The 12627-nt window shown below is 41.6% G+C and overlaps 1 protein-coding gene across 1 annotated transcript in view; it reads right to left on the minus strand.

Moving 5' to 3' along the window:
• Acsf2 (acyl-CoA synthetase family member 2) overlaps positions 1 to 12627 on the minus strand; it is a 32141-nt gene that overhangs the window by 18557 nt on the left and 957 nt on the right. The gene's annotated exons all lie outside the window — the stretch shown is intronic.

The following is a 12627-nucleotide window of genomic DNA, read 5'->3' on the forward strand; positions in this document are numbered from 1 at the left end:
AGAATAGACAAACCCATAGTCAGAAAACCACACCTATAATTCCAGACACTCAGGATACTGAAGCAGGAGGATTGCATATTTGAGGCCAGTCTCAGCAATTTAGCAAGTCTCTATCTCAAAAAATAAAAATATATGGGGGTGTAATTGGAGGTAATTGGGTGTAATTGTAATTTGAGTATAGTATCCCCTTGGGTTCCATCTCTAGTACCACAAAAAGAAAAAGAAAAGAAAGTAGATTAAGTGGTTACTTATGGCTGGGGAGGATGGGAGGACAGAGGGGTGGTAACTACAGGATAAGGAGTTTCTCTGTGAGTCCATCAAAATGTCAAAATGTCTTTTCTTTCTTCTTTATTTTTTTAAATTATCTATCTATCTATCTATCTATCTATCTATCTATCTATCTATGTGTGTGTGTTGAGAGCCACAGCCTAAGGGGCCCCAGCAAACTTCCAGCTGCCAGCTGATTGGCTCCTCTGCGGTGATGCTCATTGGGCTGTTTCCCCGCCCTTTCAGACCACATAGCTGCTCATTGGGGGACTCTTTTGGCTCCGCCCACATGACCCAGCCAATCGGCCTCAAGAGCAGGAGGAGTGGGGGGTTGAGAGGCTTGTGGGAAGCTAGTGGTGGCAGTTGGGCTCTGAGGGAATTCCTGAAGACCTCATGTGGCTGTGTGTGTTCTAAAAATAAAGTTCATTTCTGCTTGATAAGTGGCTCGAGAATTGTGCCCAGACAGACTGCGGCGTGTGTGTGTGTGTGTGTGTGTGTGTGTTACTAGGGATTGAACCCAGAGGCACTCTACCACTAAGCCACGTCACCAGCCCTTTTTATTTTTTATTTTGAAACACACTCTGGCTAAGGCGCTAAGACTGGCCTTAGAACTTGCCATTTTCCTGCCTCAGCCTCTTGAGTTACTGGGATTATGGGTGTGTACCACTGTGCCCAGTTTTTGAAAAGAAATAATCCTATTCCTGAATGTAGTAGTATTTTCCTTCTGGAGAGTTCCATTAAATGAGAAAGTAATTTATGTGCTCTCTGCAGTTCGTAGCTCACTGTGACTATTCGTTCTCCAGCCCATCTCAGACAGGGATGCACATTCTCCAGGATTAGGATTGCTTGCTACTTAGAATATAGCTTACTAGACTCGAGGCTTTGGTCCAGAAGGCAGCTCAAGACTGCTTTCAGGAATATTGCTCCTGTAGGAAACTAGAATCCACTCCATGACCATCTGCTTCACAGTACAAATTTCCAAGAATGTCCGTGGAGACTTTTAAGAGCTAGCCAGGAATGTAATGATTCTGTTTTATGAAAAAGATAAGCACTCTCAGAGGGGAAGGCAGAGATGGGCAAGCCTACAGGGCACATGAGCAGGAGAGAAAAGAACACTGAACTCTTCCTCTGTAAAGCCGCCCAGGCAAATCATCCCAGTAGTCAAAGGAGCCAAGGCTTTTACTTCTGTTTTACAAATGGAAAAAAAAAAAAATGATAGAGAAATTAATACTGAAAAAAAAAAAGTTGATACAAACAGCTTTATCATCTGATCACGGTTTTCCACTAAAACGACCAAGTGATGCGCACAGGACACAATGACTGTTGAATCTGCTGCAACTTCACAGAAGAGCAGAGACAAATGGCCACTAAACATAGGAAAATTTGTCTGTCACAAATCAAATCAGCACTTCAAAGAGGCATTTGTCCCCCAAGAGATAAGCAAAGATTAAAACCATTGATGTTATATCTGCAACTAACCTTCAAACAATGGCCAAAATGTATCTCTGTTTGCAGAGAAAGGGGGTGCAGGCCAGGGGAGAGAGACCCACTGATCTGTTAGCATTGAGATTTGAAACTCAACCCTCAATCATTCATCTAGATTATTATGATATGGAACCCCCCCAAAGCTTTTTTCCCCTAGCATTGGAAATTGAACCCAGGGGGCACTTTACCACTGACAGCTCTATGTTTTTATTTTTTATTTTGAGACAGGCTTTCACTAAGTTGCTCAGGCTGGCCTTGAACTTGCAATCCTCCTGCCTCAGCCTTCCAAGTAGCTGGGATTACAGCGTGACATTGCACAGGGCCCCCAAATTATTTTTCTTATAACTTTATTTTATTTATTATGTGGTGCTGAGGATCGAACCCATGCCTCACACATGCTAGGCAAATGCTCTTCCACTGAGCCACAACCCGGCCCCCCAAAAATTCTTATTCCAAAAAAAACACATGTAGATAAATCTGTAGCTATGTAATATAGAGAAGAAGCTATTTAGCCTGTCTGATACTGTAATAAACATAAAGTTACTATAGGGGAAAATTAACAAATTAGCAATCCTTTGCCCAAACCACATTGCTGTCTTTCTAAAGGAGTCTATGTTTAATTTCAAAATTCCATGACCAGCATTCTCATCAAACAGCCCTCCTAGGCAAGGTATTAGACAGCAGCTTCGGCTAAATGAGAGCTCAGCCTGGCAGCCTGTATTCCTGCTGGCGTGATACCATCAGTAAGACAGTTTACCCCAGGATACGACAGAGTACTGGATTATAATGATGCTACTGCTATCTAGGGGCTGGGACTGTAGCTCAGCCCCTGTTTAGCAGGCCAGGGATCCTGGGCTCAACCCCCAGCACTGGAGAAAATAAAAAATGAGCTTAAGTTTCTCTGATTAATAAAATGGTTATTCATCTCAACATAAAAACAAGAATGATTGATAATAAAGAATGTTGGCAAGGATGTGGAGAAATGGACCAGAGTGTAAATTGGTAAAAGACTTTTAGAGGACGATGAGCACAGGGGCCACGAAGCCTATGAAAGAGGCTTTAGCAGCCCTCACCAGCCTGGCCTCCTCTCTGGTTCCTAGGAATTGGAGAGAGGCTGATTGCAAATCAAGAAGCACTTATATGTTAATGATTCCAGAAAGTTGCCTAAAGAGATCTCAGAAGAGAGCCTTCGAGGTCCCCGCAATTTGTAGCAAATTATTTTGTTAATTCCAAGTGATTATTCAATTCACATGAAATTTGCACTAAATTTTGCAGATGGGGGAATGAGGCTCAGATAAATAATATGCCTCACCCCAAGCCCCGGAGACTGTAAACGGCCAAGCTGGGACCCAACCCCAGGACTGTCTGGCTTCCAAGGCCTTGATACAACACAAAATGAGTTTTGGTAGAGCCTTATACCTTAAAAAGGACTTCCACACGTGCTTCCTATGATTCTCCTATTAGTCCTGGACCACATATTTTTGCAAAGGAAAAAGCAAGAGGTCTGACACTGATGGGTGGCAAATACAGACCCTCTCCTAAGCCTATTGCTCTTTCTACTGCGGCCCATTCCCAGCCTCCTCTGAGACCCCAGTGAAGGCCAAGGTCCATGGAGATCCTCTCCAGGGAGGATTCCTTCAGCACCTGTTCCTGTAGGCATCATCTCTTGATGTCCTCAAGCATACCCAAACTCTTTCCCTGACTTATTTGTGGCATCTGATTCCTGAAGTAGCCACCCGAGGTAGGGATGATTGCAAATACCTAAACAAACAGATCTAAGAGGACAGTGTTTGCTTTGCCTCCTGTACATATTGCCTACTGATGAAGGTATTTGGAACTTGGAGCAGAGGTTGGTAGGTGGACCTTGCCCTTGCAGGAGGCTTGAGCTGCCTCGGACCCTGGGCAAGGCCTCATAATCTTTCAGGAACAACTGGGGAGGAAGGATGGGCAGGACTGGTATGGGGCCCAAGGAGCTGCAGGAACATCTCCCAAACTGAGGTCAACCACCGCTTTCCTGGAAACAGTGTCACACCAGGTCACAGAAAAGCTTTTGAAATGATATTGAAAGTAATATCCTGTTTGGTTCCAATCGTGGACTAACACTGACCTCTGTCCCTTCCTCTCACTTGTATCTGATGCAAGTTGGTCCCCAGGTCCTAAGAAAAACATACACCATCAAAAATGCTAAAAGAGGGCTGGGGCTATAGCTCAGTGGCAGAGCACTTGCCTAGCACGTGGAAGGCACTGGGTTCAAGCACCACATAAAATAAACAAATAAAATAAAAACATGCTATTCATCTACAACTACAAAAAAAAAAAGAAAATTTTTAAACATTTACAAAGATTAAAAAAAGGCTAAAAGACAAGCAAATGCCTATGTTTATGAATTTCATTTTAAATATGAAACAAAGGATTGATACTTAGCCTGCATTTAAAAAAAAAAAAACATAAATCAATAAGGGCAAATAATCAGACACAATAAATGGGCAAAGAAAATGAAGAGAATAGTCACAGAAGACATAAATAATAAACATTTCAAAAGATGTCTACTCTCCCTGGCAATCAGGGAAATGTAAATCAAAACCACAATGAGATACCCTTTCACCTCCGCCAGAAGGCACCACAAGCACTCCGGAAGTCAGCAATACTAAGTATCTGCAGCCATATAGGAAAACAGCAAAACGTGTTTGCTGCTAGTGGTCACAGTAGCACAGCTTCTCCATCCATAGCAATATCTAGAATAGCTGAAAATGTCAATTCTTCAGCACAGCAATTCCACTGCTAGAGATATAGTCACGCAATGGATGAATATGTCACAGGTAAAATGAATAACCTAGATCTACATGTGTCAATGTGAACAGATCTCAAAAGCACATACTACGAAGTGAAAACACAAGGAACTAGCATGCAAATTTTTTTTGCTATAATCATAAAAGCATAATATGCATTGTTTATGAATACAAAACCTAGACTAAAAGCACTTATTACTCACATCGTATGATTATAAGTGCTTTTACATTCTTTTTTTTTTTTTTAAGAGAGAGTGGGGGAGAGAGAGAGAGAGAATTTTTTAATACATTTTTTTTTTTTAGTTCTCGGCGGACACAACATCTTTGTTTGTATGTGGTGCTGAGGATCGAACCCGGGCCGCACGCATGCCAGGCGAGCGCGCTACCGCCTGAGCCACATCCCCAGCCCTACATTCTTTTTTTTTCAGTCATTTTGTTGGTACTGGGGAGTGAACCCTGAGGTGCTTAACTCATTAAGTTGCCCAGACTGGCCACAAACTTGCAATCCTCTTGCCTCAGCCTCATGCGTCACCGTTGTAAGTATGCATCTTATATGAAATGCTTAAGAAAAATACAAAGGGATTTCTGAGCATGGTGACGCATGCTTATGGTCACAGCTACTGGAGAGGCTAAGATAGGGATTGCTTGAATTCAGGAGTTTGAGGCCAGCCTTGGCAACATAATAAGGCTCTCTTTAAAATAAATAAACAAACCTAGGGGCTTCATGGCATCCTAAGGAGGGTATCTGAAACATCAGAAAGACTGAGCCACCTCTTGGCATGGACAGGAGACCTACATTGAATGCAGAGAAGAGCCCCAATCTGTCTGTGAAGTTCCTGGGCCATACTGGTAGGAAGCCTCACATGCCCATCCACCACTCTATGTGTTCCAACAAAATGATCCAGTGCATCTCTGAACTCAGAGCCATTGAAAGACAGGCTCTGGAGGGTTCTGAAAATGGAGGACTAGAGGACCCCACCATATGGTAACTGCTCTCAAAGACCGAATTGAAATGACCGTTCTGCAGCGTGATGAGGTAGGAAGGCTGTGGGAGAACACCGGAAACCAGCTCAGAGACCAGCAATCTGGTGAAAACCAGAAATGCTGGGTTTGGGAAGAAAGAGAATTAATAAAAGGACTAGATTGCAGCAGCACCTGGCATGTGGTGACTCAGTGGGGAAGGGGATACTCCCCCCCAATGACCTGAAAGAAAGTTTTCCAGTGAGTGTAAGAAAAACAGGATCCTGGGCTGGGGATATGTAGAGTGCTTGTCTCGCATACACAGGCCCTGGGTTCAATGCCCAGCACAAAAAAAAAAAAAAAGAAAAGGAAAGAAAAGCAGGACCCACTGTCCAGCAAATTTACAATCTGAGCAGGAAAAGCTGAGATACAGTAAAGTGAGCAGGGGCAGGCGTGGACAGAGTCCCGGCACTTCCTAGCGGATTTGGTGGAAGTGGGGGAGCAGCACTAGATTAGAAATCCCTGCAGGCATCCTTCACTTTTCTTTTATCTCCCTCTATTTATTTTTATTGGTCTCGTTCTTGGTTTGTTTTCTTTTGGGGTACCAAGACTTAGCATCCAATAATGTTTTACTTTTCACTGGATTGGTGGGCACCCAACCTGTGTCAATCTGAGCACAGGTGTGAAACTGTAACATAGACTTAGGGGAAGCTTTAGGTATTGACCCAAAGCAGCAGCTTCCAGTCCAGGGATCAGCACAGCAGAGACTAGCAAAGGGCACTGTCATTTGAATTGGTAGCCCGATCTATGGGCTAAGGAGCAAGGACCGACATAAGGTAGAACTGGGTTGGGTCAGGATTGGGTGGAAAGCTGCACCCACAGCATCATACTGTGGACCTTGCCACCTCCCCAACACCCAGAAGTAGTTGGAGAATCTGCTGAAGTGGCCTGGGCACTTTCCACACAGCCCCCACCCACCCCCCAGCACATGGACTGAGGCTCTCAGTACCAGGAGTCCTGGGTAATCCAGGTTGATTCACAGGCTCCCCAGGTGAGAGGGTGGGCAAGAAGCCCCTGCTCCTACCCCCAGAAACAAAAATATCATCAAGCTAATCGAGGGTGAATTCTTCTCCAAAAGGAAAATGCTCCACTAAAACATGCTGGCAGGCCAGGAAGGGGTGGAGCTCAGTATACAGACTCCCCTAACAAGTTTGGCTAGTTTAAGTCAAAGCTATGAATGAACAAATACTACTAGAATACTACAAACATTCTCATAGCTGGGGGGATTATAAAATTGAAACCCTGTAAAGAAATGTGTCTACTTTTAAAATCTCACCAGGAGAAAACTGAATTTTTTTATGTTGTTGTTTAAATATCTCCTCTGCTTTCTTCAGTCATCCACTCATCATTCAAAAGTATTGTTCAAACCAGGCGCAGTGGTACACAGGCCTGTGATCCCAGTGGCTCAGGAAGCTGAGGCAGGAGGATCGCCAGTTCAAAACCAGCCTCAGCAATAGCGAGGCGCTAATCAAATCAGTGAGACCCTGTTTTTAAATAAAATACAAAATAGGGCTGGGGATGTGGCTCAATGGTTGAGTGTCCCTGAGCTCAATCCCCAGTACCCCCCGCAAAAACACAAAGAGTTAAACAACATAGAACCTCTGAAAATTTTGTAGTTCCTTAATAATTGAACCCACAAATATCAAAGTGGATGAAATCCCAAAGAATTTTAAAAGTTGATTGTTAAAAGGATCAATGAATTTTAAAAAAATCTAAGGAATTAACTAAAGGAGAAGATAAAGAATATCAAAGAGTACTTTAGTAAAGAGAGATTCTCAAAAGAAAAGAATCTTGGCAATGAAAAGTTCAATAAATCAAATGAAAAATTCAGTTGAAAGTCTCTCAACTAGATCAGATCAAGTAGGAGACAAAAATCTTGGAGCTTGAAGAAAAGGTGGCCAGCCTTGAACATTCAAATCATATTAAAGAAAAATAAGAAACTATGATCCAAATATGCAAGAACTCTGGCACAAAATTAAGAGACCAAACTTAAGGCTAATAGACATTGAGGAAGGAGCAGAGATACTGGCTAATGACATTGATAGCTTATTCAGTAAAATAATAGCAGAGAATTTCCCAAACTTTGGCAATGAGATGAGCATTCAGATAAAATCAGCTAATAGAGCTTGGAAGAGAATAAGTCTCATTAGAAGACTAGATAAGTAAATGAGAATTAGGATCAAAACAAATCTTAGAAATAAATCAAAATTACAGGAAATATTACAAATCTCTATAGTAACACTGAATGTAAATATACTCATTTCTCTAAGTAAAAGACATAGACTAGCAGATCGGATTAAAAAACAAGGCCCAGTGGCTCAGCAGTAGAGTGCTCACCTGGCAAGTACAAGGCACTGGGTTTGATATTCACCATCAGATTAATAAAAGAATAAATAAAATGAAGGTACATTTAAAAAATGCCCAAAGCCCAATGATACATTGACTGCAAGAAACACACATCAAGGGCAAAAACATCTACAGATTAAAAAAAAGTGAGAGGATGGGAAATGATGTTTTCTTGTTTCAAAATAAGAAATAAGGGGCTGGGGTTGTGTCTCAGCGGTAGAGTGCTCGCCTAGCACGTGGGAGGCCCTGGGTTCGATCCTCAGCACCACATAAAAATAAATAAATAAAATAAAGCTATGTGTCTAACTACAACTAAAAAATATTTTAAAATTTTTTTAAAAAGGGGACTGGAGTTGTGGCTCAGCGGTAGAGCTCTCGCCTAGCATGTGCCAGGCCCTGGGTTTGATCCTCAGCACCACATAAAAATAAATAAATACAATTAAGTATTGTGTCCAACTACAACTATATATATATATATATATATATATATATATATATATATATATATTTAAAAAAATAATAAAATGGGCTGGGGATGTGGCTCAGTGGTTAAGCACCCCTGGGTTCAATCCATAGTACAAAAAAAAAAAGACATAGGCAGCAACATCCTCCATAGGATTCCTATAGCTCAGGAAATAACACTGGGAATCAATAAATCAAAGGGATGGCATCATACTAGAATGGGAGAAAATCTTTGCCAGCTCCTCTTCCAACAGAAGATTAATATCTAGAATATATAAAGAATTTTTAAAAAATTCAACACCAAAAAAATAATAACCCATTCAATAAATGGACAAATGAACTAACCAGACACTTCTCAAAAGAAATACAAATGGCCAAAAGTAATTTGACTGTTAAATGTCTTTGGGCAGCAGGGGAATGCAAAATTAAAACTACACTGAGATTTCATCTCACTCTAGTTAGAATGACAATCATCAAGAATACAAATAACAATAAATGCTGGCAACGATACAGGGGTTGGGGGTGGGGCGGATCTTACACACAATTGGAGGGATTGTAAAGTAGTGCAGCCTTTATAGAAATTGGCATGGAGTTTCCTCATAAGACTAGGAATGGAACCACCATATGATCCAGCTATACCAATCCTGGGTATTTACCCAAAAGAACTAAGGTCAGCATGTGCTAGAGATACATGCATACCCATGTTTGTAGCAACATAATTCACAATGGCCAAGTTATGGAACCACCCTAGGTGTCCATCAACAGATAAGTGTATAAAGAAAACAATATACATGATGGAAATATTTTATTTTTATTTTAAATTGCTACTAGGAATTTAACCCAGGGGCGCTTTACCACTGAGCTACATCCCCAGTCCTTTTTTTTTTTTTCCCCTCCACATTTTTTATTGGTTCATTATAGTTGTACATAATAGTGGGATTTGTTGTCACATATTCATACATGCATACAATATAACATAAATGGGCCAATATCACTCCCTAGCACTTCCGCCTCCCTCCTCTCCTCTCACCCCATTTTTATTTTTTATTTTGATACAGGATCTCACTAAGTTGCTGAGACTGGCCTTGAACTTGTGATCAAACTTGTGATCAAATTTTTTTAGAGAAAAAAATTAACGTGAAAGGGGCATGAGAGAAATTTCTAGATCTGTCTGGTCTCTATGGTGTCCTAGTTACATATAGCTATGGAACCCTTAAGATGTGGCTAGTTGGAATGAAGACATGCCATAGATATTAGACGCGCACCCCATTTAGAACACATTATGAGAAAACAAAAGAAAGTATCTCACTGGCAATTTTTTTTTCAAAGATTGATTACACATTGAGATGACATTTTAGCTATACTAAGTTAAAGAAGCAATATCATCTGGGCTGGGGTTGTGGCTCAGTCGTAGAGTGCTTGCTTAGCATGTGTGAAGCACTGGGTTTGACTCTCAGCACCGCATATAAGCAAATAAAAACAAAGGTCCACTGACAACTAAAAAAAAAAATAATTAATTAACTTAATTAAATTTTAAAAAGAAGTTCTATCATCAATTAATGTCTCAAAGCCAGGTGTAATGGTGCATGTTCAGAGGCTGGAGGATCACAAGCTCAAGGCTAGTCTGGGCAATTAGTGAGACACTGTCTCAAAAATAAAATGGGCATGGGTATAACTTAGTGGTAAAGCACTTGACTTGCCTAGCATGTTTGAGGACCTAGATTTGATCCCCAGTACTACAAACAAACTCTCCCTGGCCGATCTTCTCCATCTCACCATGTGATGCTCTCTGCCACGTTACGACCAGTGGGGAAGGCCCTCACCAAATGCTGAGCAAATAGGACTTCATGCTCTCGTACTTCCCAGCTTCCAGAACTTGAGCCAAGTGAACCTCTATTCCTTGTACATTGCTCAGTCTGGTATTCGGTTATAGCCAATAGAAAAAAAAGGCAATTAAAATTTAGTGAACTTTAGTGAAATTTACTGTATGTAATTATATCATAAAGCCCTATGATCACCACCCAACATACCCTGAGGGAATGAATATACAGCCTATGAAAGAAACAGACTACAAAGACTTCTTGCATAATAAGGGTCACAGTAAAGTTCTTGAACAAGCTAGTCTATTGGTGGTGGCTTCCATTCTCACCATATTAAAAGGAATCACTGGTATGTGTGTCTTTGTGGGTATGGAGAAAAAGTACAAAGGAAGTTGTTATTTGGGTCCAGTAAACTCCCTCAAACAGAAAGGGGATCGGGCTAGGGTGTAGCTCAGTCATGGAGTATCTGCCTAGCATGTGTGAAGCCCAGGGTTTGATCCCCAGCACCAAAAACAAAAACAAACAAACAACAACAAAAATACAGGGGACATTTCTGAAGGCCAGAAACACTTGGATTCAGGAGGCATCTATGCTTCAGGTTTCCCCTTGAGACACTGTTATAGAGCCCCAGAGGAAAGAGCCCGGGAGTCACTCATAGCTAGAGACTGATTCAAGACATTGTCTCGTGATGAAATTGCTAAGGTACATACAAGTTCTAGATCTTAGCTTTCTAGAACTAGCCCTGCGTCAAAGGAAAGGCAAAACACAAGAGCAAGCTTTTGTCCATTTACTCAACAAACCAGCAAGTGGGTATTCATTAGCAACAAACTAACCCAGGTTCAGAGGTTAGGAAACATGACCCAGAAGTGAAGGATCCAAGATGTCACTCAAGACGGACTGGCTACGAAGTTATTGCTCCTTCCTGACAAGCAACCTCAGTGACCTGAAATAAGAGGCCTGGGGTGCTGGGCAGCAGGAAAGAAACTACATGTGACCAAATCAGAACAAGTGGAAGACAGAAGTCCAGAAGCTTCCACACCGTGGTACCTGGAACACTACCAGTAATCATCTTGATTTCTCTCTCTCTGCCAAGTTCCTAGAAGGCTCAGGACTGAGTTCTGAGGCTTCTACACCCACAGCACCTATTAGGGCTGGACACAGCATGTGTTCTTAGGTGTGCTTGCTGAATGTTTGAGACAGCTGAGGCTTCTGAACAGAAAAGTAGGGAAGAAATCAGACCATGGGTAAGAGCACAAGAGAGAGGGAATGGAAGGATTGGAAAAAAGTTAGGCCAAACACTCAGGAAATCTTAACTCCCTACATAAACAGGCCTTTTCCTGACACAGAGACAATTTCTCTGAGTCCTGATGTCCCCCTCTCTCAGAGGTCAGAGGCCTGGGGCAGGAAAGTGACCGGCTTTGTTTAACACAAGAAAATGTCAAAGGTCAGGAATATTGCTGTGTGGCCCTATGAGCCTGATTTAGCATCATAAAATTTGTACATTTTGAGGAGTAACTTTCAGAGTCCTCATAGCCTAAGAGGGCACACAGGAGTTCAAAAGCAAGGCTTGGAGGCTGGGGGGTGGGGGGTGGGGCTGAGCTAGCCTAGGAGGGCACTGGGAGGGAGGGAAGGAGGGGGATGGAAGAGAACCCAGTTCCCTTCTTCCAGACCCCATCTGTTGACAGGACTGGATCCCCCTGGGTTTTCTCACAAAATGAAACAGAATGATGTTAAAGTATGGTGTTTTCTGGATTTTAGGAACATTGCTAATAAATAAACGTGATTCTAAGAGTTTAAAAAAATAAATAAATGTGATCCTAAGAGTTCTGGCCTACTAGCCTAAAAGGAATGTGCAACTCCCTTGAACTCCTCTAGCCATTTTTTTTTTTTTTTTAAATACCAAATCTAGTTGTTGAAGACCCAGTCCTGTTAGGTTTCTTTTCTTTTTCTTTTTCTTTCTTTCTTTCTTTTTTTTTTTTTTTTTTTGAACTCAGGGGTACGCTGCCAATGGGCTACATCCCCAGTCCTTTTTATTTTATTGTGGGTCAGGGTCTCTCTAAGTTGCTGAAACTGGCCTCAAACTTTTGATCCTGCTACCTCAGCTTTCTGAGTAGTTGAAATCAGACTTGTACTACCGCACCCAGCTAAAGTCCTCTTTCTTTATTTTAACTGTGGAATTCATTCTTCCTTTTTTTTTTTTTTTTTATAGTTGAAAGGCTGTTGCTTACATATTGCTAAATTGTGAAAAATGATCCTCAATCGTGCCTCCCCAACTTTTTTTCTCCCCTTGAAATGGCTGACATGATAACACAGGATAGGTTGCTAGATATTGCTGTCAGAAGCTACACAAAGAGAGAAGCCAGATGATTTCATGGTCCTTCTTTATGCAAAAAGCACTAATCACACTCTTTATGGTTTCCTGTTAGGTTTCTTCCCTG

The sequence above is a fragment of the Marmota flaviventris genome, chromosome 17 (assembly GCF_047511675.1).
Source record: "Marmota flaviventris isolate mMarFla1 chromosome 17, mMarFla1.hap1, whole genome shotgun sequence".
Classification (NCBI taxonomy): domain Eukaryota; kingdom Metazoa; phylum Chordata; class Mammalia; order Rodentia; family Sciuridae; genus Marmota; species Marmota flaviventris.